Source organism: Hyla sarda, chromosome 1, assembly GCF_029499605.1.
Source record: "Hyla sarda isolate aHylSar1 chromosome 1, aHylSar1.hap1, whole genome shotgun sequence".
NCBI classification, from domain to species: domain Eukaryota; kingdom Metazoa; phylum Chordata; class Amphibia; order Anura; family Hylidae; genus Hyla; species Hyla sarda.
In genome coordinates, this window is record NC_079189.1 from 26,688,513 (window position 1) to 26,715,227 (window position 26,715).

The window sequence follows — 26,715 nt, forward strand, 5'->3', positions numbered from 1 at the left end:
CCTGGGAGCGAGAGCATGGAGGAGGAAGTGGTGTGACCTGTCCAAGTTGCTGTTATGGCTGTGCAGGAACAACATTTACCCAGTGGGCCGTAAAAGACATGTATTGTCCCTGACCGTAGTTACAGCTCCACACGTTGGCGCTGCCGTGCACTTTTGAACACACCGACAGGCTCAAGGACTGGCCCACCTTCTCTTGTACAAACGTATGCAGGGCTGGTACTGCCTTCTTCGCAAAGTAATGACGGCTTGGGACTCTCCACCTCGGCTCGGCACAAGCCATCAATTCCCTGAAAGCTGCAGAGTCCACCAATTGGAAAAGGAGGGACTGCAACACCAGCAACTTGGACAGGAGCACATTCAACTTCTGCGCCGTTGGATGAGTGGGCGCATACTGTTGTCTCTTGGACATGGCTTCGCCGATCGATTGTTGGCGAAAAGCGGAAGAAGCAGGAGCGCCAGAAGGAGGGTTTGACACAATGCTCCCTTCGGCTGAGGTGGTGGAGCCTTGGCTGGATGACGGAGGGAGCGGATGGCCACTGGATGATGCGGCAGGCTGGACTACTACATCGGAGCCACGGTTATCCCAAGCCGCTTTATGGTGGCAAATCATGTGTTGACGCAGGGCCGTGGTGCCGAGATTGGGACCCTGGCAACGCTTCACTTTCTGCCGACAGATTTTGCATGTGGCTACGCTAAGGTCCTCCAGATTCTTTATGAAGAACAACCACACCGCAGAGTAGCTGATTTTCCCACCCGCAATCCGCACTATTTGACTGCTATTGGCGCCGTCTCCAGGGACCCCTGTTCCACTACCTCCCTGAATGGTAGATTGCCGCGAAGCAGGTGGTCTCCCCCTGGCACGTTTGGCTCCTGAATTTCCATTTCTGCCACCACCACGCTGATTGCCAACCGTGCTACCGCCTTGCTGCCTCATAGACAAAGAGCAAATCTCTTCTCCTGATGATGATGAAGCCCCGGCTTCTGCACCCGGCTCCCAATTGTGATCGGCTTCATCATCATCAAAAGATGTGTGCACGTCACTGATGTCCTCCTCGTGTTTCACAACAGTGTCTGCTTCAGGACCCTGAACAATTGCAACACCGCCTCCCACGTCACTCTCCGCATCACTACTTGGCCGCCTTGCGGAGCAAGCCACGCATGTCTCCTCACATTCTTGGCTGCCCATTAGCTGCTGACTGTCCTCTATTACATCGTCCTCACTAAATAGTGGAGCTGAACCCAAAGCATGAGATACTTCTTTGGGAGAGGGAACAGCATAGGACAAAGGCTATGGGATTACGGGAACTGCTCCCGGGCCTTGCCAACTGAGGGTTGTGTCTGAGGAACCCACCGACTCTTGACTGGGGTTGTCAGATGTCGCTTGTGATGATGGGGATGAGTGTGCAAACCAATTGACGAGGAGAGATGGGTCGACGACACGACTGCTGGGTGTTAACGGGAACTCAGGCCTATTGCTGCGACTCCTGCTGCCATTCGCCCCAAGTCTGCTGCCAACTCTGCCTGACGTATTTAGGCCTCTGCCCCTTCTCTGTGCCCGTCCTGCACTTCCCTGCCTGACATACGTTTATGAGGGTATTACAATACGCCACACTACTCTTTAAATGGTATTTGTCTAGAACAGCAGCAGGTGATTACTTACGGCTGTCCTTTCACAGTATGTAGGCCCTAGACAGAGTAACAGTTACTAAATAGTACACTCCTTTGTTGTATGTATGCCCTTTGCAATGATGAGCGCACTGGTATGCGTATTTCTACACAGAAAAAATGCTTTTTTTTGTTGTATACACCAGCAGGTATATACTAATGTGTGGAATAGCACTGAATTTAGCACAGAGACAGAAATACAGGTACTAAATAGTACACTACTTGGTTGTATGTATGCCCTTTGCAATGAGGAGCACACTGTTAAGCGTACTTATACGCAGAAAAAACTTTTTTTTTTTTGGTTTCATACACCAGCAGGTGTATACTGTGTGGAATAGCACTGAATTTAGCACAGAGACAGAAAAAAGGTAGTATATAGTACACTTTTTGCTTGTATTTATGCCCTTTGCAATGATGAGCGCACTGTTAAGCGTATTTCTACGCAGGAAAAACTTTTTTTTTCTTTCATACACCGGCAGGTGTATAACGTGTGGTATAACACTGAATTTAGCACAGAGACAGATTAACAGGTGAAAAATGATATGACTTATTTCTGAACAGCAGCAGGACCCAACTGGGCAGCACCACAGATTTTTTTTTTTACAGGGATTAAACCCTAAATTGAACTCTGTCACACAATTGTGAGAATCAGATTTGTGGTGCAACAGAAAAAACTCAATTGGGCTGAAAAAAGAGATTAGATGCTCCATACAGGTAAAACAGCTGTGAGATCTATGACGCAGGTGACTATGCAGCACCTCTATGCCTGCTATATTGAGTAACAAGAATACGAGGTTTTGCTAGAATCGTTCTCGGTCAGAACTGCAGCAACACTGTGCCCTGTGTCTTTCCCTAATGCTGATGTCACCGCTGCATATATGCTGTATAACGCCGTTGTATGCGATCAGCACACAGACGTGCAGTCACTTACTTTCCCTATATCGTGCATAGAAGAAAAGACCAGAGGGAAGATGGCCGCCGATTATATAGGGGCTGTGACATCACAGCGGTCAGTGAACACTGATAGCCTGCATCTGACATGTGATTCAGGGTCAGCCCGCCTACCTTGATTCCCGCACCAGCTTCCCGCCCTCCCATGGTGCCTTGCCCCATGTACTGACATGTGGAGCCGCCATCTTAGGACTGAAACAGCCTAGAACGCAGGAAAATGGAGTTTAATAAAGCGATTCACGCGATCGAATCGCAGCGAAGTTCGTATTCGATCAGAATCAAATTTTTCCTGAAATTCGTAACGAATTCGGGTTCGTCAGATTCGATTCGCTCATCTCTAGAAAAAACCCTTTCCCTAATAAAAGTAAGAATCATCCCCCTTTTCCCATAAAAAAAAACTGTGTAAATAAAAATAAAAATAAACATATGTGGTATCGCCGTATGCAGAAATGTCCGAACTAGAAAAATATATTATGAACTAAACCGCACGGTCAACGGCGTACGTGCATAAAAATCCAAAGTCCAAAATAGCATTTTTTTGGTCATTTTTTATATCATGAAAAAATTTATAAAAAGCTATCAAAAAGTCCAATCAATACAAAAATGGAATAGCTAAATACTTTAGATCACGGCGCAAAAAATTAGCCCCAAACCACCCTGTAAACGGAAAAATTAAAAGTAATAGGGATCAGAAGATGACAATTTTAAACATATACATTTTCGTGCATGTAGTTATGATTTTTTCCAGAAGTACGACAAAATCAAACCTATATAAGTAGGGTATCATTTTAATTGTATGGACCTACAAAATAAAGAGAATATGTCATTTTTATCGAAAAATATACTGCTTAGAAAAAGAAGCCCCCAAAAATTACAAAATTGTGTTTTTTCTTCAATTTTGACGCACAATGATTTTTTTTCTATTTCGGCGTAGATTTTTGTGTAAAATGACTGATGTCATTACAAAGTAGAATTCGTGGCGCAATAAATAAGCCATCATATGGATATTTAGGTGCAAACTTGAAAGTGTTATGATTTTTTAAAGGTAAGAAGGAGAAAACTAAAGTGCAAAAACGGAAAAACCCCAGGTCGTTAAGGGGTTAAGCAGATACATCCCTCACAGTAGGTAGGTAGTTCCCTTATAGGTAGATATGCCCCACAGTAGAGATAGTTCTCTTATTAGCTAGACCCCCACCGTGTGTGCTCATGTAGGTAGTGTGGTAGCCCTTGGGGGGTTTATGGTAGCTGGGGTGTTGCTTAGGTAGATGAGGACTCAGCGTTTTTCCGTTTTTGCATTTTAATTTTTTCCTCATCACCTTCTAAAAATCATAACGCTTTCAATTTTGCACATTAAATTCCAAATGATGGCTTATTTTTTGCGCCACCAATTCTACTTTGCAGTGACATTAGTCATTTTACCCAAAAATCCACGGTGAAACGGAAAAAAAAATCATTGTGCGACAAAATTGAAGAAAAAATTTCATTTTGTAAATTTTGGGGGCTTCCGTTTCTACGCAGTGCATTTTTTGGTAAAAATTACACCTTATCTTTATTCTGTAGGTCCATATGATTAAAATGATCCCCTACTTATATAGATTTGATTATGTTGTACTTCTGGAAAAAAATCAAAACTACATGCATGAAAATGTATACGTTTAAAATTCTCATCTTCTGACCCCTATAACTTTTTTTTTTTTTTTGGCGTACAGGCTGGTATGAGGGCTAATTTTTTGCGACGTGTTCTGAAGTTTTTATCGGTACTATTTTTGTATTGATTGGACGTTTTGATCACTTTTTATTCATTTTTTTTATTATATAAAAAGTGACCAAAAATATGCTATTTTGGAATTTGGAATTTTTTTGCGAGTACGGCATTGATCATGCGCTTTAATTAATTATATATTTTTATAGATCGGACATTTACGCGCGAGGCGATACCACATATGCTTATTTTTTTATGGGAAAAGGGGGGTGATTCAAACTTTATTAGGGAAGGGGTTAAATGACCTTTGTTAACTTTTTTTTTGCAGTGTTATAGCTCCCATAGGGACCTATAACACTGCACACACTGATCTCCTATGCTGATCCCTGCAAAGCCATATCTCTGCATGGATCAGTGAGATAGGGGCTCGATTGCGGACGACGCGTGTTACGCCGAGCGCTCCGGGTCCCTGCTTCTCCCCGGAGCGCTCGCGGCGTTTCTCTCTCTGCAGCGCCCCGGTCAGACCCGCTGACCGGGAGCGCTGCACTGACACTGCAAGCGGGGATGCGATTTGCATAGTGGGACGCGCCCGCTCGGGAATCGCATCCCAAGTCACTCACCTGTCCAAGCCCCCGGCTGTCATGTCCTGGCGCGCGCGGCTCCGCTCCTGAGGGCGCGTGCGCGCCAGCTCTCTAAGATTGAAAGGGCCAGTGCACCAATGATTGGTGCCTGGCCCAATCAGCCTAATTAGCTTCCACCTGCTCCCTGGCCATATTACCTCATTTCCCCTGCACTTCCTTGCCGGATCTTGTTGCCTTGTGCCAGTGAAAGCGTTTAGTGTTGTCCAAAGCCTGTGTTCCAGACCTTCTGCTATTCCTTTTGACTACGAACCTTGCCGCCTGCCCCGACCTTCTGCTACGTCTGACCTTGCCTCTGCCTAGTCCTTCTGTCCCACGCCTTCTCAGCAGTCAGCGAGGTTGAGCCGTTGCCGGTGGACACGACCTGGTTGCTACCGCCGCAGCAAGACCATACCGCTTTGCGGCGGGCTCTGTTGAATACCAGTAGCATCTTAGAACCGGTCCACCGACACGGTCCACGCCAATCCTTCGCTGACACAGAGGATCCACATCCAGCTAGCCGAATCGTGACAACACGGAGACAGGTAAGGAGACCTCCGCCTGCGTCCCAGCTTATCGGAACATCGCGATTTTATCGCGATGTCCCAATCAGCCCGACTGAGCTGCTAGGAAGCATTTAGCTTCACTTTCAGACGCGGCGGTCAACTTTGATCGCCGCGTCTGAAGGGCTAACAGCGCGCAGCACAACGATCGGTCCCGCGCGCTGTTAGCCCAGGGTCCCGGCTATGATTAGCAGCCGGGACCGACCTGGTGTGATGCGGGGTCACGGCTTCACCCCGTTTTAAACACCGGTAGCTGGGCTTAGGACATACCGATACGTCCTGAGTCCTTAAGGAGTTAAGGTTAACCCTATAGTTCGTGATGCCAGGCTGAGGGCTAGTATGCTGAGGTAATTCCCCGGCCTATCGCCGCCCTTCCCAGTAATGACAGGTGCATGTAATAAAATGACTGAAGGTCCACAAGGTACTTGAACTTGGATAACTTTACTTAAATGCTTGTTGTACATCCAATGCACAGTAACAGTCTCATGCAAACAGTCTCTATATAGTTCAGTGACTGACAGTTGTTGCGGACCTTGAATAATAATACAAGTCTCTGAATTTAGGGTAGTTTGCGAAGATCCGTCCGTATTTAGGGGATAGATAAGGTCCGGTGATCTTGCAGAGTGCTTAGGGATTGATACACTCACGATTCGGAATAGATCAGCCGTTGCCGCAAGGCTCAGGCCTAACTCAGTGCGGAAGATAGCTGCGCAGATCCTGCTCGTTTGACAGCCCGGGAACAAGAGAGATGCTTACTGCTTGGCTGCACAGGAACAAGAGAGCGAATCATGGCCGCCGCTCCCTTATATGGGCAGGGGCGGGGTGTTTTGATTGGTCCGAATATCTGTCAATCACCATCACAAAGCATGGTGGGCACAATACGTCACAGAGACCTCCAAAGGTCCTTAAGCAAAAACCATAGAGTTTACCTGATCACGTGACCCGAAGGTCCTACGACGCTCCGTACAGATAATTAACTAGCTATATACATTAGTACTGTTATGTTTACATAAATCCTGAATAAACCATTAGTTTAATGACTATCTAGATGAGAGGTGACAAGGGGTAGACTAGACAAAAAGGACCCCGACGTCATAGGGACTCTGGCTATGGGGACCTATATACACAGGTACCGGATAGGATGCGGTACCGGGACCCCACAGTAGTATTTCTCGAATCAGTAAATTCAGCCTTAAGAAGGTAGCCCCCTCCAGGAAGTAGGTAAATATGCTGGTAGGTAGCTAGTTAGGTAGGTAGCCATGAAGGTAGCTAGCTGGGTAGGTAGGTAGCCAGGTACCTATGTAGTTAAGTAGGTTGGTAGGTAGCTATGTAGGGAGCTAAGTAGGTAAGTAGGTAATTAGCTATGTAGGTAGGTAATTAGAAAGTTAGCCAGGTAGCTAAGTAGCTAGGTATGTAGGTAAGAGTTATGTAGATTGGTAGGTAGGTGGCCAGGTAATGTAGGTAGGCAGCACTCCCTCCCTTCCTCACTCACTTAGATATCAGGATGAAAAAAACTGTAGCCAAATCTGTTAGTAAATAAAGGCCAATATTCCGTGATAGATTAGGCTGGGGCAATTCGGAAATGTATGGTTGCACGGTCATAATGGTAAATTATGACCACGCCATATCTTCAGTGTTTTCTCATGGAAACAAAGACACCCTTAACATATTCCAGAAAATCACAGTGTAGCAATTTTTTTTTTTTGAAAGGCCAGCATATAAATCTACTGAATTTTATTAAAGGGTTTGTCTACCTGTGCATTCTATCACTCCAATACATCATTAATAAAACATTTATGTTACAGTCCTTGTTACTAATTCCCTACCTCCTAATGCTGAATGGAATCTGTCATCAGAATCACCTGCACTAACACGGAGACGTTCGGCTTAAATCTTCAAAGTAAACACCTCCTCCCCTGTGCTTGACCCTCCTGTGCTGCACAATGATGCTCCACTTTGCTTCTATCCGCTGCTGATTTTGTACTACGCTACCCTCCTGGCTTGACCCCTGCTAGCTTTAACTTTGATTCTGGTTCTGTTTTACGAACTGTGCAGCCCTCTTGGTATTGACTTTTAGATTCTGCCTGTTCGTTTCTGGCCTGGCCTGTCTGACCTCTCTTGATCGCACAGATGGGGGTCACAGTCTAGGGGGGATCTTCAAAGCAGGTAAAGAGACAGTGATTTGGGCGAGTTCAGGTTTGCTCTGCTCCTTGTTTGACGTGACTCATTATTTACAGAAATGTAAGAAAAGGCTGCATAATTTTGGGAAAATGGCATATTACAATTATGGAGGTGAATATTTTGATATGCGAGTGCATTATAATACCAAATGGGGAAATCCCCCATATCATGTCCAATTCCCCCATGTCATGTTATTCCCACCATTTCAAATTCCCCCCCCTTATTTCACATTCCCTCATTTCATGTCCAATTGCAGGACCTAGTTGCAGGACCTTCTCACTCAGCAAATTACTGACCGAGCTGCGGACAGTGATTGGCTGAGTGGAAAGGCTGGGCAACCATCTGCTTGCCTCTAAAGTAGCACAAGGGACAATGGGACAACACAGAGGAAAATTGAAGCAGCGGTAGACCTACAGGGGACAAGGGCTAGATAAGCATCAGTTTTATTCATGTTTCCCCTGTGCCCTGGCCCCATATTACACACATATACGAGGGTCTGGTCTGGGTCAGGGCCACTGTCGAAATTCAAATACAAGGAATAATCACAGTATTTTGCAGGCACATAATCGCAGTACTTGTGAATTGCTGATATTGTGATTTGAATGTTTTTGTGAAAAATCTTGCGGCCATAATTTGTACCAACATTATTTACATGGATTGCTTGGGATTATATATTATCTGTATCTAAATTATCCATGAAAAGAGACAAGAAGGCAATCCTATCTGTACCAACATCAGTTACATAAAGAGCCAGGGAGGCATTACTATTTGTTCCTACATTATTTACTTGGATTGCAAGTGATACTATGCTATCTTGATTTAAATTATCTACAAAGAGAAATAAGGAGGCAATACTATCTGTACCAACATCAGTTACATAAAGAGATAGGGAGGCAGTATTGTCTGTAGCTGCTTTGTTTACATGAAGACACAGAGAGGGGGTAATATCTGCATCAACATCAGTTACATAAAGAGACAGAGAGAAAGCACTATCTGTACCCACAACAGTTATAGAAAGAGACAGGCGGGGAGATGGGGAGGCAGTACTGTCTGTGCCACTATCAGTTACATAAAGAGACAGGGAGGCAGTATTGTCTGTAGCTGCATTGTTTACATGAAGATACAGGGACACATTACTATTGGTATCTACATCAGTTACATAAAGAGATGGGGAGACAGTACTATCTGTACCAACACCAGTACATAAAGAGACAGGAAGACAGTACTATTTGTTCCTACATTATTTTAATGGATTGCCAGTGATATTGTGCTTTCTGTATATAAATTATCTACAAAAAGAGACAAGAAGGCAATACTATCTGTACCAACATCAGTTACATAATGAGACAGGGAGGCAGTACTATTTATTCCTACATTATTTAAATGGTTTGCCAGTGATACTATGCTATCTGTATATAAATTATCTACAAAGAGAGACAAGGAGACGATACTACCTGTACCAACATCAGTTACATAAAGAGACAGGGAGGCAGTATTATCTGGAGCTGCATTGTTTACACAAAGAGACAAGGAAGCAGTACTATCTTTATCTAAATGAGTTACATTACGAGACAAGAAGGCAGTACTATCTGTAACTGCATAACTTACATGAAAAGAAATAGAGGCAGTGCTATTTGTATCTACATCTGTTACATAAAGAGACGGGAATGCAGTACTATCTATGCCAACAGCAGTTACATAAACAGACGGGGGGGGGGGGGGTAGTATTATTTGGAGCTGCATTTTTTATAGGAAGAGATAAGGAAGCAGTACTATATGTATCTACATGAGTTACATAAATAGACAAGAAGGCAGTACTATCTGTAACTGCATAATTAACATTAAGAGAAAGGGAGGCAGTACTAACTGTATCTACATCAGTTACATAGAGAGAGGGAGAGGCGGTACTATCTGTACCCACATCAGTAATAGAAAGAGACGGGTGGGCAGTATTATCTGGAGCTGAATTGTTTACATGAAGAGACAAGATAGCAATACTATCTGTATCTACATGAGTTACATTAAAAGACCAGAAGGCAGTACTATCTGTAACTACATAATTTACATAAAGAGAAAGAGAGACAGCACTATATGTACCTACATCTGTTACATAAAGAGAAAGAGAGGCAGTACAATCTGTGCCAACATCAGTTACATAAAGAGACCGGGAGGCTGTACTATCTGTAACTGCATAATTAACATTAAGAGAAAGGGAGGCAGTACAATCTGTGCCAACATCAGTTACATAAAGAGACAGGGAGGCGGGGTACTATCTGTAACTGCATAATTAACATTAAGAGAAAGGGAGGCAGTACTATATGTATCTACATCAGTTACATAAAGAGAGGGAGAGGCGGTACTATCTGTACCCACATCAGTGATAGAAAGAGACAGGCGGGCAGTATTATCTGGAGCTGAATTGTTTACACGAAGAGACAAGGAAGCAGTACTATCTGTATCTACATCAGTTACATAAAGAGACGGAGAGGTGGTATTATCTGTACCCACATCAGTTATAGAAAGAGACAGGTGGGCAGTATTATCTGGAGCTGAGTTGTTTACACGAAGAGACAAGAAAGCAGTACTATCTGTATCTTCATAATTTACATAAAGAGAAAGAGAGACTGCACTATATGTACCTACATCTGTTACATAAAGAGACAGGAATGCAGTACTATCTGTGCCAACATCAGTTACATAAAGAGACGGGGAGACAGTACTATCTGTAGCTGCATCATTTACACAAAGAGACAGGGACACAGTACTATCTGTATCTAGATCAGTTACATAAAGAGACAGGGAGGCAGTACTATCTGTACCAACATCAGTACATAAAGAGACAGGGAGGCAGTACTTTCTGTATCAACATCAGTACATAAAGAGACAGTACTATCTGTACCAACATCAGTATATAAAGAGACATGAAGGCAGTACTTTCTGTAACTTCATTATTTACTTGGAGAGACAGGAAAGCAATACTATCTGTAGGCAAAATTGTGTATTGCTCTATCTAGTAAAACAACTACCCCATCCCTCTAAAACCCAAGCATACAGATAGTGTTCACCTTGTTTTCCCATCAGTTACTGCCATAAGGTGGCTCCCTGATCTTACAAGTGCATATTTCCCTAATAAAAAAAAATAAATAATGATGCATAGAAGGCAACATTATTCAAGTACACGGAGAAAAGACAGCATTATAATCCAGAGATAACACATTCTTTACTACTGGTTTTATTTTCTCCTTTTAGTATCAGTCTCTCGTCTTTTATGACCACACATACGGCGCACATAGACCACAGGCCTGTGCCGCACACAGCAGATCTGACATTACAATAATATTTAATTATGACGCATTGTTAAACCCATCACAACAAGCCAAATTCTCCTTGTTAACACAATAAAACTCAATTATAAACCTGTTCATTCCTGACGCTGCTTTTGCTTAACTAACCCAAGAATCGGGCGTAATTAGCCCCTTTTTACTTTTACAGATCATAATCTGAATAATTCAGGAGCCGCGTAACGGAATACAGCACCAGAAAGTGAGAATTAAAAATAAATCTCTGCGTCTCGGTCATTTGTAATGCCGGCGTGTAGGAGCAGTGAAATTGCATATAGATTTTGGTAAGTTTTATGGGTTTATGGAGGAGTAAATGTAATACTGAACTAAACTCATCAGGCTTAAATAAAACCTATTATCTTCTTTACTTTGCTTTATTGTTCTCATTAATGGCTAGCGTTGATTCGAGGAACACAGGGAAACTTGTTTAATAGGAAAGGCAATATTTTACAGCCAACATAATATCCACAATACTTCTTAAAGGGGTATTCTAATTCTTTATGCTGAAGAAAATTGCTTGGATAGAGTAATGTCACTGGTTGGGGGTCTGTCCTTGTAATGGGCAATGGGTATGGACAAGCTGGGCTACCAAGCTGGTAAGAGTGGAGTCAGAGGCGTTGCTTGTGGGCCCCGATGCAAAATCTGTAACAGGGCCCCATATAACAATTATTGTACTGCCCCCTTAGGCACCATGGCCCCGGTGCAACTGCTACCTCTGCTACCTCTATATATATATATAGTTACACCCTGAGTGGAGTCTAAGTACCCTCTAGGTTTTCATACTTCATGCCACTCCAGGATTTGGAAGCTGGACTAGAAGGTATTGGGTTGCTTCCCAAGTGTGGTTCTGTTGTAGGCAGCAGCTGGTGGCAGGTGTGGCAACAAGAACAGGCAAGATATCATAGTCAGAAGTCCAAAGGGGTCAGCAATCGGAGGGGTCAGACAGAGGAGCGGAGTCTAAGTACCCTATATGTATTCATCTTTTGTTCCACTCCAGGATTTGAAAGCTGGACTTTTGCTGCTAGAGGGTACCAGAATGCTTCCTAAGTGTGGTCCTGCTGTTGGCAGAAGCTGGTCCAGCATACCAGGGGGGACAGGTGTGTGGCAACATGGGTCGGAAATGAAATCATAGTCAACAGTTCGAGTCAAACATTGGAAACATTGGAGAGGGATAAGACAGAGGAGCAGAGTCTAAGTACCCTCTGGGTTTTCATATTTTATGATACTCCAGGATTTGTGGCAACAGGGGATAGGCAAGGAATCATTGTCAAAAGTCCAAGTCAAACAATAGGAAATCACCCACTACAGAGGGGATAGGAAGAGGAGCGGAATCTAAGTACCCTCTAGGTCTTAAGCTTTTATGAAATGGAAGCTGGACTTTCGACAAAACAACATTGATCAGCATTGCCGATTAGACAGATGGAATATGGGTAAGTAACCCCCATCTGCCTTTATGCTTATGGGGACCCCCCAATTTTGTAGCAATGGTCCCAATCATCTTCTTGAGCAAGCCACCATTCATATTTACTGAATTTAGATGCCGCAATCAACTTTGATCATGGTGTTTAAAGGGTTAATGCCGGACATCAGCCCGATTGGCAATGTCCAGCATTAACCATGGGTCTTGGCTGCTGATAGCAGTCAGGACCCAGTGGTCATGAAGTGCACTTAGATCCTGAGTGCACTTCTAGGGTAGGAGGGGCACAGAACGTACATAAACTTAGAGGGTTGGGGGGGGGGGGGTTCCGTCCTATTTCCAGGATTAGTGATAAGCATCTAACACACACACCCATCAGCCTATCCTATAGGTAACAGGAGCATGCAAGTGATTAAATATAGAGTGAGTGACAATCAGATCTAGGTCCAACATAACCCAGTGATGGAGGAGGTATGTAGCTAACATATACTGAAATGGAATTATCGGGTTCGGTAGGTTAGTAGACATTAGAAACTATGTTTGAAGAAAAATGCGAGGATGTGATCTTAGAGATAGCTGACAGCCACTGGTGTTATGTTAAAGTGCAGGGGCTATTCCATTAGAAGAGGTATACCACTAGGTGTCATCCCATTAGACATGATACTAAACCTACTTGCAGTTTGTCCAATAGAGAAAAGGTCCAAGGACTGACCCCTGAGGAACTCCATCAGCAAAAGGATGAGGAGAAGAAGTAGAACCAACAAAAATATACCCCAAAGGGGCAGTCAAAGAGGTATGAAGAAAACCAAGTGGTAGGAAGAGAATTTTAAAGAGAACAAGTTGCCTTTATTTTGTGTCTATGTTTTAATTTTTTGGGTATTTTATTTTAGTACATTATTATAGGGGCAGCCATAATGCCTTTTAACAGCATTAAGTGATATGCTTTAATGCAAGCCCCATAGACACAAAGAACATCTCCAGGCCTTTGACAGAGCAGGCTTGTAACCATGGTTGTGACATGGTTGTTCTACAGGGAAGGGGAAGCCTAAGCAGCTATTGTCTTCTCTTTCTACTGGTGTCACCTTTCACTGTAATGCTGTACCAATCACTGTCCAGCTTCCTCCTTATCATCACAGCCGGGAAGTCACTGTTTAGTTAAAGCCTAGTGGTGAGAATGAAAATTGCATGATTTCAGGATTATTTCATTATATAGTTCAGTGTTTCCCAACCAGTGTTCCTCCAGCCTTTGCAAAACTACAACTCCCAGCATAATAAAACATATATATATATATATATATATATATATATATATATATATATACCGTACATATATATATATATCGTAGACTAAGCACCTGAGTGTGCGAAACGCGTCAGATTGTGTCCTGCCTTAAGCGTGTGAATAAAGCCATTGACAAGTTTTACCTGCATCTTCCCGAGTGCCGGACGTTTTTTCCTGTGTGACTTCTACTAAGCCGGGAGCGGTACCGGTGTCCGTAGCACGAGATAGTGCAGCAAACGCGAGAGTGGTGAGCAGCCTGACTTCATCTGCATATATATATATATATATTGTCACGATGCCGGCTGGCAGGTAGTGGACCCTCTGTGCCAGAGAGGGATTGGCGTGGACCGTGCTAGTGGACCGGTTCTAAGCCACTACTGGTTTTCACCAGAGCCCGCCGCAAAGCGGGATGGTCTTGCTGCGGCGGTAGTGACCAGGTCGTATCCACTAGCAACGGCTCACCTCTCTGGCTGCTGAAGATAGGCGCGGTACAAGGGAGTAGGCAGAAGCAAGGTCGGACGTAGCAGAAGGTCGGGGCAGGCAGCAAGGATCGTAGTCAGGGGCAACGGCAGAAGGTCTGGAAACACAGGCAAGGAACACACAAGGAACGCTTTCACTGGCACTAAGGCAACAAGATCCGGCAAGGGAGTGCAAGGGAAGTGAGGTAATAAAGGGAAGTGCACAGGTGAAAACCCTAATTGGAACCACTGCGCCAATCAGCGGCGCAGTGGCCCTTTAAATCGCAGAGACCCGGCGCGCGCGCGCCCTAGGGAGCGGGGCCGCGCGCGCCGGGACAGAACAGACGGGGAGCGAGTCAGGTAGGGGAGCCGGGGTGCGCATCGCGAGCGGGCGCTACCCGCATCGCGAATCGCATCCCGGCTGGCAGCAGGATCGCAGCGCCCCGGGTCAGAGGACGTGACCGGAGCGCTGCAGCGGAGGGAGTGAAGCGAGCGCTCCGGGGAGGAGCGGGGACCCGGAGCGCTCGGCGTAACAGTACCCCCCCCCTTGGGTCTCCCCCTCTTCTTGGAGCCTGAGAACCTGAGGAGCAGACTTTTGTCAAGGATGTTGTCCTCAGGTTCCCAGGATCTCTCTTCAGGACCACAACCCTCCCAGTCTACTAAAAAAAAATTTTTCCCTCTGACCTTTTTGGCAGCCAAAATTTCCTTGACCGAGAAGACGTCCGAGGAGCCGGAAACAGGAGTGGGAGGAACAGATTTGGGAGAAAAACGGTTGAGGATGAGTGGTTTGAGAAGAGAGACGTGAAAGGCATTAGGGATACGAAGAGAAGGAGGAAGAAGAAGTTTATAAGAGACAGGATTAATTTGACACAAAATTTTGAAAGGACCAAGATAGCGTGGTCCCAACTTGTAGCTAGGGACACGGAAGCGGACATATTTAGCGGAGAGCCATACCTTGTCTCCAGGGGAAAAAACGGGGGGAGCTCTTCTTTTCTTATCCGCGAACCTCTTCATGCGTGAAGAAGCCTGTAAGAGAGAATTTTGGGTCTCTCTCCATATAATGGAAAGGTCACGAGAAATTTCATCCACAGCGGGCAGACCAGAGGGCAAGGGGGTAGGGAGGGGGGGAAGAGGGTGACGGCCGTACACCACGAAAAATGGGGATTTGGAGGAAGATTCAGAGACCCTGAAGTTATACGAGAATTCGGCCCATGGAAGGAGATCTGCCCAGTCATCCTGGCGGGAGGAAACAAAATGTCGCAAATAATCACCCAGGATCTGGTTAATTCTTTCTACTTGTCCATTGGACTGGGGATGATATGCAGAGGAAAAATTTAATTTAATCTTGAGTTGTTTACAGAGAGCTCTCCAGAATTTAGACACGAATTGGACCCCTCTATCCGAGACAATCTGCGTAGGCAACCCGTGAAGACGAAAAATGTGTACAAAAAATTGTTTAGCCAACTGAGGCGCAGAAGGAAGACCAGGAAGAGGGATGAAATGTGCCATTTTGGAGAATCGATCAACGACCACCCAAATAACGGTGTTGCCACGGGAAGGGGGTAAATCAGTAATAAAATCCATACCAATCAGAGACCAAGGCTGTTCGGGGACAGGCAGAGGATGAAGAAAACCAGCGGGCTTCTGGCGACTGTCACGATGCCGGCTGGCAGGTAGTGGACCCTCTGTGCCAGAGAGGGATTGGCGTGGACCGTGCTAGTGGACCGGTTCTAAGCCACTACTGGTTTTCACCAGAGCCCGCCGCAAAGCGGGATGGTCTTGCTGCGGCGGTAGTGACCAGGTCGTATCCACTAGCAACGGCTCACCTCTCTGGCTGCTGAAGATAGGCGCGGTACAAGGGAGTAGGCAGAAGCAAGGTCGGACGTAGCAGAAGGTCGGGGCAGGCAGCAAGGATCGTAGTCAGGGGCAACGGCAGAAGGTCTGGAAACACAGGCAAGGAACACACAAGGAACGCTTTCACTGGCACTAAGGCAACAAGATCCGGCAAGGGAGTGCAAGGGAAGTGAGGTAATAAAGGGAAGTGCACAGGTGAAAACCCTAATTGGAACCACTGCGCCAATCAGCGGCGCAGTGGCCCTTTAAATCGCAGAGACCCGGCGCGCGCGCGCCCTAGGGAGCGGGGCCGCGCGCGCCGGGACAGAACAGACGGGGAGCGAGTCAGGTAGGGGAGCCGGGGTGCGCATCGCGAGCGGGCGCTACCCGCATCGCGAATCGCATCCCGGCTGGCAGCAGGATCGCAGCGCCCCGGGTCAGAGGACGTGACCGGAGCGCTGCAGCGGAGGGAGTGAAGCGAGCGCTCCGGGGAGGAGCGGGGACCCGGAGCGCTCGGCGTAACATATATATATATATATATCACCAAAAATTATAAAAAAAAAATAATAATTGGTCATTTGGAAGTTTCCATTACTGGAGTCAAATAAGTTTTTATTTGTTTATTTGATGTATTTATTTATTTTCCTATTTATTTAATAATTAATTAGTTTAAAAAATGTATTCATCTATTTATTTATTTTATATTAGTCTTCTATTTTTCCTGAGATTTTGGCCCGCCTAATCCAGTTAATTGTTGAACGTGCGGCTATAGAGAGAGAATTCTTCTTCCGGCGGGGGTAAATGTGAGATTTAAGCTGGGCTTGCTGTATGTAATAAATAATATAGTTTTGCTTAAAATGGAATTAGAGTGAGACTATAGATCAGCCGAATAAAGACTGAGCCAGATTAACGGCTCAATTAGAAGCGGAACAGGCTAGGTCACGCCGAACTTTCTGCGAATACATCATCACCTGTCACCAGGAAAGGTTATCCACCGCTTTACGGATAGAAAAAAATCAGATTTTTATTTTTTATTTTTGTCTAATGATTTCAGCTACTTAACTAATTTATCTGCACATGGATAGACCCTATTGTTATATTCCCCACCTAATATACTGTAAATAAGTCGCCAGGCCGGAGTTCTTCTTACTGCTCCTATAATTCAGGAAACCTCTTTCCTTGTGGCTCTTTAGGATGGTAACCCCAGAAGCAAAATAAAAACATCACATATTATTTAGGAGTACATAACGGGTTGTAATGAATTGCGGTATTATATGGCAGACATAGAGTAGTGTTATGTGGGAGTAGTGTTTGGATGCGGCATACTATTTGGGCTCTATATGGGAGTAAAATGTGGAAGTAGGGTTTGGGCACATAGTATTTCGGTATGTGAGAGTAATATTTGGATGACACATATTATTTGGGTACTATATGGTATTGATAGCAATAGTAGAGCAAGGGGAGCACCGTGCACATGGATTCGAGATCCGCCCGGGTGCCAGGCTTCAGGAACAGACCGATTCCCAAATAGTATCCAAAACCAAGTAGAAGCGGCACACCAGAATTCCAAAAAAAGCGTGGGTTTATTCACACATCTGTGCCGAAAAGCTACGTTTCGGCTCGACAATAGAGCCTTTCTCAAGCATAACAAGCATTGTATAAGTGTGTATATATATATAAGTCCTCCAATTGAATACACAAATGAGGGTGTTGTGCCCAAAACCAAAATCAAAACAATGTCAGAAAATACTCAAAAAGACCACAAGCGGTCACATATACAAGTGTTATAGATATGATCATAAAAAGTCATATATAGTGCAATCTTGTTATACATACAATACAGTGATAAAGTAGTGTACCGTGCATATAAATCATCATAATTCATCTGGGATCCGGTTCCAGAGGCGGCGTTCACCTGTTAACAACGACGCAGGTATCCAATCAGCATCAACCTCCGGTCGGGCACAGGGTGTTTGTACACAAACCCAGTGCGCAGGTGCCGATTCACTGTATCCAGTCGCTGCCGGAAATCGTCACGAGGTAAGTGATACGAATATCAACAGAGGATGCCCATATTCCCACGGTGCATGCGTCAACATTCCGTGCGCACGCGCACAGCGACAGAAACCAGTCTTGCTGGCAGCATAATCTGACTTAATATTCGTACCAAGTCTGCAACCTGTTTTTAGGGACCACCACCGTGTTATGGTCAAAAAATCAGGACTCACTCACTTAATGTGGTCCCATTTCTCATTCGTCAGTGCTGCCCACTGGGACATGCATTACCCCCACTATGCGCTCCCTAATACAATGTAATCTATTCAAGCAATGTCTCATGCTCTCTTCTAGATAAGGTCATCCCAAATACTACAACCAAGACTCCATAAGAGACTATATTCATGAAATAATGTAAGATATTAGACATCCTGTAGTACCCTATGAATTCAGCAGGATCCATACGATGGTCACAGGTGTAACGCCAACTTGTTTCCGGACCCAGATGGTGAGTATCTGGAAATACAGAAAGGCATAGTGTAAGTGACAAATATTAAAAATATGGTATTTATATGTGGGACTGGTATTTACATTCTGTATATTATTTGGGTACTATATGGTAACATAACGTGAGACTAGTCTGAACACTGCAATCATTTTGGTACTATATGGTATTATTATATTTGAGTAGCATTTGCAAGTTTTGGGGTACTATATGTTAGTTTTATGTGGGAGAAGTATTTGTATGCTGCATTTGATTGGATACTATGGCCCTGATTTGTATACTCGAGCTGCTTTTGTTTGGTTGTGAGCCTAAATGTGGTGCAGTGTCCCATAAATTTTGTCTGCACCATCCATTCTTCAATACCATCCTCATAAACAGTCTTCATATCCAGTCCTCATATCCGGTCCTCATATCCTGTCCTCATATCCTGTCCTCATATCCTGTACTCACATCCTGTCCTCATATCCAGTCCTCATATCCAAACCTCCTATCTAGTCCACATATCCTATTCTCATATCCTGTCCTCATATCCTGTACTCATATCCAGTCCTCATATCCTGTTCTCATATCACGTCCTCATATCCCGACCTCAGATCCCCTCCTCATATCCAGTCCTCATATCTGGTCGTCATATCCTGTCCTCATATCCAGTCCTCATATCCAAACCTCCTATCTAGTCCACATATCCTATTCTCATATCCTGTCCTCACATCCTGTCCTCATATCCAGTCCTCATATCCTGTCCTCATATCCTGTCCACATATCCGGTCCTCATATCTCGTCCTCATATTTAGTCCTCATATCCAGTTCTCATATCCAGTCCTCATATCCCATCCTCATATCCCATCCTCATATGACGTCCTCATATCCTGTTCTCATATCCGGTCCTCATATCCTGTTCTCATATCCAGTCCTCATATCCTATCCTCATATCCAGTCCTCATATCCTGTCCTCATATCCTGTCCTCATATCCAGTCCTCATATCCTATCCTCATATCCAGTCCTCATATCCTGTCCTCATATCCTGTTCTCATATCCCATCCTCATATCCAGTCCTCATAACCTGTTCTCATATCAAGTCCTCATATCCAGTCCTCATATCCCATCCTCATATCTAGTCCTCATATCCCATCCTCATATCCAGTGCTCATATCCTGTATTCATATGCTGTCCTCATGTCCAGTGCTCATATTGCATCCTGATATCCAGTCCTCATATCCCGACCTCATATCCCTACCTCATATCCCATCCTCATATCCAGTCCTCATATCCAGTCCTCATATCCTTTTCTCATATCCGGTCCTCATATCCTGTTCTCATATCCAGTCCTCATATCCTCATATCCAGTCCTCATATCCTGTTCTCATATCTGGTCTTCATCCAGTCCTCATATCCTGTTCTCATATCCGTTCCTCATATCCTGTTCTCATATCCAGTCCTCATATCCAGTCCTCATATCCCAACCTCATATCTGGTCCTCATTTCCTGTCCTCATATCCTATCCTCATATCCGGTCCTCATATCTCGTCCTCATAGCCAGTCCTCATAGCCAGTCCTCATATCCTGTTCTCATATCCCGTCCTCATATCAAGTCCTCATATCCAGTCCTCATATCCCAACCTCATATCTCGTCCTCATATCCTGTTCTCATATCCTGTCCTCATATCCTGTCCTCATATCAAGTGCTCATATCCTGTCCTCATATCCGGTCCTCATATCTCGTCCTCATATCTAGTCCTCATATCCTGTTCTCATATCCCGTCCTCATATTTAGTCCTCATATCCCGTCCTCATATCCAGTCATCATATCCCATCCTCATATCCAGAGCTCATATCCTGTCTTCATATCCAGTCCTCATATCCCATCCATAGGCGTGCGCACGGGGTGTACCGGTGTGTCTGGGCACACCCTAATCAAGCCCAGGCTCAGGGGCGTCACTAGGTCATTTTATTCGGGGCCTGGGCCCCGGATGTCAGCTGCCCCGGCTTTTTTTTAACCTTCCTCCATTTTTTTTCATATATTTATAAAACAGTGGGGCCGCTCTGGCCCCTGCGAGGTCCCCTTCACGGGCACGCAGAAGGGGACCCCGCTCAGGGCACGTCCTCCGGTCCCAAATTCATTAGGCCGGGGACACTGCTACTTTAGGAGTAGCACACTTCCGTGCGCAGGCACGCCCCCCTGCCCCAGCTGCTCCAAGCAGGATGGAAGCTCGGAGCTTAAACCACTGCAGAAGGCAGCAGCCAGGCGTGACCAGGAGCCGCCCGATGTCATCTTCAGCCCGCCCGATGTCATCTGCAGCCCGGAAAGGTAAAAGGTAAAAAGGGCAGCGGTGGGGGGGAGTTGGTGGAGTCAGGGATCAAAAGATTGTGAGGGAGGGGGTCTGTGGAGGGACAGTCACAGAACGGTGCGAAGAAGTGGTGGCAGAGGGGGCTGGGAAGGGGCAAATGTACAGGAGGAGGGGACAGAGGGGCAGGGGGCAGAGGAGTCTAAAGTAGGGTGCCACCTGGCCGGTATTTATATAACCAATCCACCAACTCCCAGAATGTTGCACCATATACTATACCAGTGTTTCCCAACCAGAGTGCCTCCAGCTGTTGCAAAATTACAACTCCCAACATGCCTGGACAGCTGTTGGCTGTCCGGGCATGCTTGGAGTTGTAGTTTTGCAACAGCTGGAGGCACCCCTGGTTGGGAAACACTGACCCATACTATATTCTACTATATAGTCCAACATGCTGGGAATTGTAGTTTTCGTTTGGGGCAGCTGCTGAGCCACAGGCTGTATCAAGGCATACTGGGAGTTGTAGTTAGTAACTAACTGCAACTCCAGAATTGAATCAAAAAGACAAAAGAAAGCAATCAAAAGGTCCCATTGAAACAAAAATGGAACCGTTAACAAACACAGATCGGTGCGCAAAAAAATGCCCCTCATACAGGACGTATAAGGAGAAATAAAAAAAGTTATAGGGGTCAGAATAGGAGAAAATATCCCCCACATATGTGTATCCTGTGATGTCACGCATATATAATTAATTGTGTGTATATTTTGTGTGTTTTTATACACTGTTTTTGCACTTCATATGGAGTTTATCCTGAGAGACTACTTATATTCAAGTGCAGTAAGATAAATGTGCGCTAATCCATAGGTGGCGGCCGGTATATTTTGTATTGTAAGTCGATATTTTATTGGAACGTAATAAAAGGTATATTTTATTGTATGGAAGGTCCCTATTCAAATCAGTGTCTATATTATTAATGTACTGGGAGACCCATCATTTTAACCTGAAAAGTGTTAATTCCTACTTGCCAATCTAGCTAACAACCTACCTACCTGGTTTCTTACTTCCCTGGCTATCTAACTACCTGGCTACCTAAATGGCAAGCTGGCTACCTGACTACCTACCTGGCTATCTAGCAACCTGAATATCTACCTACCTAACTATCCATCTACCTAACTACCTGGCTACCTACCTAGCTATCTATCTACCTAGCAACCTAACTACATGGCTACCTAGCTAGCTAACAACCTACCTAGTTAATTGCCTACCTGGCTACCTAGCTAGCTACAAACCTGTGCTAATAACCAACCTTGCTACCTAGCTATCTACCTGGCAACCTAACTACCTACCTGTATGGCTATCTACCAACCTAGCTATGAACATACCTAGCTACTGACATAGTTGCAACCTACCCATGTAGCTAGCTACCTACTTACCTGCCTACCTACCTATCTAGCTAGCTAACAGCCTACCTACTTTCAGACGTATTTATCTAATGAGGGGGTCTATGGTGGGGGATAGGCCTACTTAATGGGGTGCCTACTATTCCTTATTATGAGAGGGCATTGCACTGGACAAACATGTTTTTCCTGCAGATGCTAAAGAGATGGTTTTTACCTGGAAGAAGTTGACATGTCAATCTGATCCAGATGCACAAGAAAAGGAAAGAGGACATCGCTGATCAGAAATGCTGTTACCTGTGAGTCCCAAGATATAACTATAATCCCCTATATGGTATACAGATCCTGTGTACAGCTGGTATCTACCTTTATATGATCCTGGATACAATTACTTATATGGTATACAGGTTTGCAACAAAGTCCAAGACCACAGCACCAAAAATTATAAACTGATACGTGCAAAAGAGCTGTAGTTTATTGGTTCCCCAAAAGTTTTTTTTGAGGAACCAATAAATAATAGCTCTTTTTTTCCAATTTTGGTGCTGTGGTCTTGGACTTTCTTGCATGTTTGGTATCCGGATTGGCTATGTGGATGACTACGGGGACAATGGATTTATCTAGTGCTGTCTTATCTGTTTATGTATGTGTGCATGCAAGCAAGAGTGTATTTGTGTGTTTGTATATGTGTGTGTGTATGTATATGTATGTATGTATATATATATACGCATGCGTGCGGCGTGAGTTTGTGCTTTAGGGTGCACACCCTAATGCAATAGGCTGCGCACGCCTATGATCCCATCCAGATATCCAGTCCTCATATCCAGTCCTCATATCCCAACCTCATATTTAGTCCTCATATCCTGTTCTCATATCCTGTCCTCATATCCAGTCCTCATATCCCATCCTCATATCCAGTCCTCATATCCTGTTCTCATATCCCGTCCTCATATCTAGTCCTCATATCCAGTCCTCATATCCAGTCCCCATATCCCGTCCTCATATCCCGTCCTCATATCCTGTCCTCATATCCAGTCCTTATATCCAGTCCTCATATCCAGTCCTCATATGCCGTCCTCATATCCCGTCCTCATATCCTGTCCTCATATCCAGTCCTTATATCCAGTCCTTATATCCAGTCCTCATATCCAGTCCTCATATGCCGTCCTCATATCCTGTTCTCATATCCAGTCCTCATATCCTGTCCTCATATCCAGTCCTCATATCCGGTCCTCATATCCAGTCCTCATATCCTGTCCTTATATCCAGTCCTCATATCCGGTCCTCATATCCTGTCCTCATATCCAGTCCTCATATCCCATCCTCATACCCAGTCCTCATATCCTGTCCTCATATCTAGTCCTCATATCCAGTCCTCATATTCAGTCCTCATATCCCGTCCTCATATCCCGTCCTCATATCCTGTCCTCATATCCAGTCCTTATATCCAGTCCTCATATCCAGTCCTCATATCCAGTCCTCATATCCAGTCCTCATATGCCGTCCTCATATCCTGTTCTCATATCCAGTCCTCATATCCTGTTCTCATAACCTGTCCTCTTATCCCATCCTCATATCCTGTCCTCATATCCTGTCCTCATATACCAGTCCTCATATCCTGTCCTCATATCCAGTCCTCATATCCAGTCCTCATATCCAGTCCTCATATCCTGTCCTCATATCCTGTTCTCATATCCAGTCCTCATATCCTGTCCTCATATCCAGTCCTCATATCCAGTCCTCATATCCTGTTCTCATATCCTGTCCTCATATCCCATCCTCATATCCAGTCCTCATATCCAGTCCTTATATCCAGTCCCCATATCCAGTCCTCATATCCAGTCTCCATATCCCGACCTCAGATACTCTTCTTATATCCCGTCCTTATATCCAGTGTTTGGATGCTGCATTTTATTTGAGTACAGTATAATGTGATAGTGGTATTTAGATGATGTATATAACTTGAGCACTATATGGTAGTATTATGTAGAAATAGTATTTGATTGATACATATTATTTGGGTTCTATATAAAGGTAAATGGGAATGTGGTCTTGGCACTTTTTAGGATTGAAATTCCTAGAACAAATGTCTAGAATCAGTAAGTGGGGGTCTCTCTACGACTTGATGCCTGGCTCCGACCCAGGGGCGTAGGAAGCCCAAAAAATCTGGGGGGGATAGCATTGAGATGTCGAAAAAAGGCGGAGCCATAAAAGGGGAGTGCCTAAAAGGGGAGGGACTAAATGGGGCGGGTCAATACAGGCTCCTCATCACAGGTACCTTCAGGAAGCAGTGAATTCAAGGGATAGGGATCTGTCAGGACTGTGGGAGGTCAGGACAAGGGGTTAGTGTAGGCACTATTGACGTCATTTTCATATACCCGGTATATTGTTATATAATTGCACAAATCTAACAGCAGCCATAGGAAAGCTGAGTGAAAAATATTATTGCAGCCATATTTTTTTCCACCCAGTTTTCCTAGGTTTCAAAACAGCCAAGTTTGCCTACATATGCGGTAACACCAGTGGCGGTTCCAGGGGGGGGCAACGGGGCAATTGCCCCCCCCCCGAGATTGCTGTCCCCCGCCCCCTAGAATGGTGGAGCCGAAGCTGTAAGCTTCCGCTCCACCATTCACTAACCTAGGCAGTCACACGCTGTGAGTACACAGCGTGTGAGCTGCGGGGACGCAATCCTCTGCAGGCCGGCGCGATGACGTCACAACATCGCGCCGGCACCCGGAAATCCCGTCCCCGCGGCCAGCATACAGTAAGTAAGAAGAGTATGCTCAGGGCCCAGGGGATTTGGAATATGTGCCACTGTTAAGGGCACTGTATCGGAGGGGGATTAAAAAACTTAGGGGGGGGGGAGAGAAAGGGGAATTTTTAATGTGAGGTGCTGCAGGGCAAAGCACTGGGGGCACTATATGTTAAGAGCACATGACAGGGGGGGCCCCCTGTGCTGTGCACCTCACATATAATGCCCCCTGTGCTGTGCCCACACATATACATTATATGTGTGGGGGGCACAGCACAGGGGGCATTATATGTGTGGGGCACAGCACAGGGGGTATTATATGTGTGGGGCACAGCACAGGGGGCATTATATGATATATTGCCCCCTGTGCTGTGCCCCACACATATAATACCCCCTGTGCTGTGCCCCACACATATAATGCCCCCTGTGCTGTGCCCCCCACACATATAATTTATATGTGTGGGCACAGCACAGGGGGCATTATATGTGAGGGGCACAGCACAGGGGGCATTATATGTGTGGGGCACAGCACAGGGGGCATTATGTGTGGGGCACAGCACAGGGGGCATTATATCATATAATGCCCCCTGTGCTGTGCCCCACACATAATTCCCCGTGCTGTGCCCCACACATATAATGCCCCCTGTGCTGTTCCCCACACATATAATGCCCCCTGTGCTGTGCCCCACACATAATGTCCCCTGTGCTGTTCCCCTCACATATAATGCCTGTGCTGTGCCCCACATATATAATTGCCCTTGTTCTGTGCCCATCACATATAATGCCCCCTGGGCTGTGCCCCACACATATAATGCCCCCTGTGCTGTGCCCCTCACAAATAATGCCCCCATCATGCACCCCTCATATATAATGCCCCCATCCTGTGCCCCTCATATATAATGCGCCATCATGCGCCCCTCACATATAATGCCCCCTGTCCTGTGCCCCTCACATATAATGCTTCTGTCATGTGCCCCAAACATATAATGCCCCCTGTGCTGTGCCCCTCACATATAATGCCCCCTGACTGGACAGGACAGGGGGCATTATATGTGAGGGGCGCATGATGAGGGCATTATATGTGAGGGGCAAACAACGGGGGCATTATATGTGAAGGGCACAGCACGGGGCATTATATGGGAGGGGTGCATGATGGGGGCATTACATGTGAGGGGCAAAGAACGGGGGCATTATATGTGAAGGGCACAGGACAGGGGGCATTATATGTGTGGGGCATATGACAGGAGCATTATATGTGAGGGGCACAGCATGGGGGGCATTATATGTGAGGGGCACAGCACAGGGGGCATTATATGTGAGGGGAACAGCACAGGGGACATTATATGTGAGGGGCACAGTACGGGGGGCATTATATGTGAGGGACGCATGATGGGGGCATTATATGTGAGGGGCAAAGAACGGGGAATTATATGTGAAGGGCACAGCACAGGGGGCAATATATGTTAGGGGCACAGGGCATTATTATGTGGGGGGAACAGGATGGGTCATAATTATTATATGTAGGGGCACAAGATGGGGCATTATTACTATATGTGAAGGCACAGAGTGTTTTGCATTTCAGAAGTATATTGTAGATTATGAGGAATTTCTGGGGTGGTACATTTTTTAAGGGCCACAATATATTTGGGTATTTTATTCAGAGGGTGCACTGCACAGCAAGTTATATTCAGAGAGTGCAGTGTGTGGTAGTATTAAATTTAGAGGGTACAGTGTGTGGTAGTATTATATTCAGAGAGTGCAGTGTGTGGTAGTAT

The 26,715-nt window shown here is 45.3% G+C and overlaps 2 long non-coding RNA genes across 3 annotated transcripts in view; one reads left to right on the top strand and one right to left on the bottom strand.

Annotated features, from left to right (window-relative positions):
• LOC130326071 (uncharacterized) overlaps positions 1-26,715 on the bottom strand; it is a 54,984-nt gene that overhangs the window by 25,598 nt on the left and 2,671 nt on the right. Inside the window, exon 2 of the long non-coding RNA XR_008870793.1 lies at positions 18,446-18,521. This is a non-coding gene — a long non-coding RNA (uncharacterized LOC130326071). The remainder of the gene's footprint in view (positions 1-18,445; positions 18,522-26,715) is intronic.
• LOC130325908 (uncharacterized) overlaps positions 20,707-26,715 on the top strand; it is a 111,210-nt gene continuing 105,201 nt past the window's right edge. The window contains exons 1-2 of one of the 2 annotated variants that reach the window (XR_008870681.1): positions 20,707-20,819; positions 22,387-22,490. This is a non-coding gene — a long non-coding RNA (uncharacterized LOC130325908). Of the gene's footprint in view, positions 20,827-22,386; positions 22,491-26,715 lie in introns of both variants that reach the window. The other variant, XR_008870703.1, reaches the window with a different exon arrangement.